Raw genomic sequence first — 4,094 nt, forward strand, 5'->3', positions numbered from 1 at the left:
TTGGGGAACCTTTGCAGACTCCCAGAGTGTCCCCTGTGTGAGGCCCTCTCCTTTCCCAAATGCTCCCCTGGGCTGTTATTTCCTCTCTGGGGCCCTGGAGACTACCTCTGGCATGGAGAACCTCACTCAGGGAGGTGTCAGGGGTCTCTCTGGATAGAAGATCAGAGGTAAGACCTGGGAATTACAAAGCGGTGACAGCAGGGGACTCAGCTGGAGGCTGCTAGGTCCTTGTGATATGAGGCAGGTGCTTGGAACTTGGTATCAGGCTGTGACTGGGCCTAAGTCACACTCTGGGAAAGAAATGACCCTGAGGGAGGCAATTCTCTGCCCCGTGGCAACTTTCCAGTGAGGGCACAGCCATGGTCACTGGGGCTCCAGCAGGGGTGCTGGGTGTGCAGTCACTGGTTGGCCCCATTCAGAGTCCTGGGCGCCCACGGAGCCTGGGGCCTGCGGAGGTCAGCTGAGCTGGCAGCTCTGGGCATGAATCTAGAGCATTTTGCCAAGGAACACCAGTCACTGATATGCAGAAATTCGAGGACCGTTAACTTTGGACACAGGTTCTGGCAGTCTGTTGTTTTGCCAGGCCCTCTTTTCAGAATTGAGTCAGTGGCCCAGACACAGCAGTCAGCCTGGTCCTGCCACCCTGAATCCACTCCTGACCCACCCTCTGCACAGGTTCCTGAGGCTGGGAGGAGGGGCCACTTGGAGACCTGAGAAATGGGACCTGGGACAAAGCTGCTCACGGCTTTGCCTGCAGTCCTCATGGGGCCTGAAGACAGTGTGACTCAGACTGAGGTTTTTGTCTCACTTCCCTGATGCCTGTGTCACTGTGAGTATTAGTACTACCATCCCACCCTGCACAGTAATAGTCAGCCTCGTCCTCAGCCCGGGCTCCGCTGATGGTCAGGGTGTTTGTGTCCCCTGAGTGAGAACTAGAGAATCGGTCAGGGATCACTGAAGTCCGGTTCTTGTCAGCATAGATGACTGCTTTAGGGGCTTGGCCTGGCTTCTGCTGATGCCAGGAAGGAAAATATTTTCTTAGGTACTCTCCCTGGCAGGTGATCCTGGCTGTCTGTCCCAGGGTAACAGATACTGCTGGGGGCTGAGTCACTTCAGAAGAGCCCACCAAACCTGAAAGAGAGGACAGGAGAGGTGAGTGTAAGGAGGAGGGTCTCTTTCCCAGGTGATGCACATCCTTGGACCTGAGCAAAGTTCATGGCCAGGTTGCTCCTGTTTTCTGTGGGGTTTAGCCTTGGGAGTCAGCACCTGTGCAGAGAGTGAGCAGGGGGAGCAGGAGAGGGGTCCAGGCCATGGTGGAGACACCCGAGGATCTTCCTCTGACCCACACCTGAGGATATGGCTTCCGGGCCTGTCTTATCCTGTGTAAGGGGCTCCATGCAAATCCACTTCCTTCCTCTATGGCCTTGCTTAATGGCGCTTGATGGGCAGAGAGCAGCTGGGGCCAGTGGAGGGTTTAAAGTTCGGTCCTCATGACCAGGTGTGGGCCTGGGTTGCTGAGAGCTCTCTGTGGTATTGAGGGGACAGTGCTGAACAATGACCAGCTCCTGCACCCACACTTGGGCTGAGTCTCCTCTCTGGTCTTGGGGAGAACCCTCAGTCCCCTTCCCTGATGAGATCACAGTGTGGTGTGTGTAGAGCATGCTGGTTACAGGAGCTGGTAGGGACAGTGGTCCAGTTGGTGTAAGAGGCTGGAATTTGCTCCAGGACACAGTAAAACTGGTTATGTGCCTCTGGGGAAATTTCTATTACATTTTAGAAAAAAAAAGAAAAATCTTTTTCCTGTTTGTCTTAGCAAGAGTTTGTAGATTTCATAGACATGCTTGATATGTAAAAGGATAGAAAATAAATGGAAACCCTTTAAAATGAAAAACTTTGTTCTACAAAAGGGTCTCTCATGGAGTTGATTTAAGAAAACAATAAAGTAGAAGAAAATACTTGGCAATCCCAGCCCATCGAGAAACTATGTGCATAAAGTTTGAAACTAATTAATACACAAAGCAAATAGCCCTGGCTGGGGGCTCAGTTGGTTGGAGCGGCGTCCAAATGCACCAGGGATTTGGGTCTGACCCCTGGTTGAAGTGCAGATGGGAGCCGGCCAATGAGGGCATGGATGGGTGGAGCAACAGAGGTGTATTTTTCTCAGATCCTTTAAAAAATTTTAAATACAAATGAAACAAAGTTCTATTTGAAAATGGGCAAATGACATAAATAGACAGGTGATGGAAAAATATACAAATGTCAAAACACACAAAATGAACACACAAAATGTTCATCAGTAGCCACCATGGAAGAGAAGTTAAAACCACATCAAGATACCTGGACACACCTGTCAGAACGGACTGGACTGACTGAGGTGAAATTGGGGCAACACCAAACCCTGGTCAGGGAGTGAGAAGTGGGCCACTCACTCAGTGGCTATAGGAATGTCAGACGGCAGGGCCACAGTGGAAAAACAGCCGTGTGCTTAGTATGAAGTGGAACATGCAGTTACTGTGAGGGCAACTTTGCCAGCAAGTCCCCCCGTCCACCACGGATGAAAGTAATACTACCAAGACACGATCTTCTTGGGAGGAGAGGTGGCCAATCTCTCAGAGGAGAAAGGCAAGAGCCCCTTCCTCAATGGCTTTTATTGGGTTGTAATACACAGGAATACAGTCAGCAAGGATCAAACATTTGACAACATTTCAAAGAAATCTGAGGGCTTAGTCTGAGTCAGAATCTGTCAGGTAAGGGGGTTGCAGAGATTGAGGAGGGGGGAGCAGGAAAGGGGTGCAGTTTCTCCCAAGAAACTTTGGGAGACATACTCATTTCCTCCTCGGACCCTTATCATATGAATGAAAACACTCTTAGCAAAACAGGCTTCACAGGACTTTTAGGAATTCTTTCTTATGCCTGATTACCCCGGATCTTGCTCTAGCCAGCAAAGGGCTACACCATCTCCCCCATCATAGGTTATCAGGCTTAAGTGGATTAGAGCCAGGAAGGGCTTCTCCCAGAGGACATGGGGACTCGGGCTATGTCAGAATAGCCAGAGGGAGAGGGTCCATCACTCTCTCTTTGTTGCAACCCTCCGAGTCCTTCCATGATGACCTCCCAAGTGACTGTGTCTGGCTTAGGTTGCCCTGCTTCTGAGGGGCCTTACCCATCATGGACTAACCAACCACGCCTTGGGGGCAGGGGGATGAAGCAGAAGCAGTGAGAGACAAGCTTTGTTTTCTTAGTGGCTCTCGTTCCAGAGGTCGCTCACTGAGTCTTAACCATGGGGGGCAGTTACAACTCCTGAAACCAGGCAGAGTGGTCCCCAACAATTACCATACAACCCATCACTGCATCACTGGGCATTTGTTTCAGAAAATTGAAAACTTATGTTTACATAGAAACCCATACACAAGTGTTCACAGCACCTGTCTAGTCACCTCAGGCTGCGGTAACCAAACACCACGGAGTTGCTTGTTGGCAATCAGAGAGAGAGGCTCTGGACATTGATCCCACCAGACCAGAGTCCCGCCGATAACACTTCCTTTGGCTTTTATTACTTCCTTAGAGTCCCCATCTCCAAATACAGCTACACTGGAAGTAAGGACTTCAACATACGAACTTCAGAAGACACAATCACTCAGTTCATACCAACACCCTTACACATAAGAGCCTCAAACCAAAAACAACTGAGATGTCCTTCACGGTGATGGTACAGACATTGGTACATGTGAATCACAGAATACTATTCAGCAAAAAAAAAATTGAACTATTGATATGCACAACATTGTTGAGTCTGTGAGGAGATGTAATGAATGAATGACTAATCACAAAATGTTACATGCTGTACTATTCTATTTATACACACTTTTTGAAATCACAGAATTTGAGAGATGGAGAACCAGGTGATGGCTGCAGGGCTGAGGGGCAGGGGAAGGGTCTGGGTGGGAGGAGGTGGCTGTTTTAAAGGGAAACACACAGAGTCCACGTGTGATGGGACTGCGTGGAATCCTGACCTCTGTGGGGGGCACATGGGCCTGCACGTGAGAGAGAAGGTCATAGCCATGGCTGGTGTGGCTCAGTTGGTCAGAGCATCA

At 49.8% G+C, this 4,094-nt stretch overlaps 1 long non-coding RNA gene across 1 annotated transcript; it reads right to left on the reverse strand.

Moving 5' to 3' along the window:
* Positions 1 to 975: 975 nt before the first annotated feature.
* Positions 976 to 1,378, reverse strand: LOC118980713 (uncharacterized). The gene is made up of 2 exons (XR_005065197.1): positions 1,267 to 1,378; positions 976 to 1,131 (listed from the first exon to the last, which is right to left on the reverse strand). It is a non-coding gene; the product is annotated as an uncharacterized LOC118980713 (long non-coding RNA).
* Between the last annotated feature and the right edge of the window lie 2,716 nt (positions 1,379 to 4,094).

The sequence above is a fragment of the Sturnira hondurensis genome, unplaced genomic scaffold, assembly GCF_014824575.4.
Source record: "Sturnira hondurensis isolate 20B ecotype Veracruz unplaced genomic scaffold, ASM1482457v3 Scaffold0023047, whole genome shotgun sequence".
Classification (NCBI taxonomy): domain Eukaryota; kingdom Metazoa; phylum Chordata; class Mammalia; order Chiroptera; family Phyllostomidae; genus Sturnira; species Sturnira hondurensis.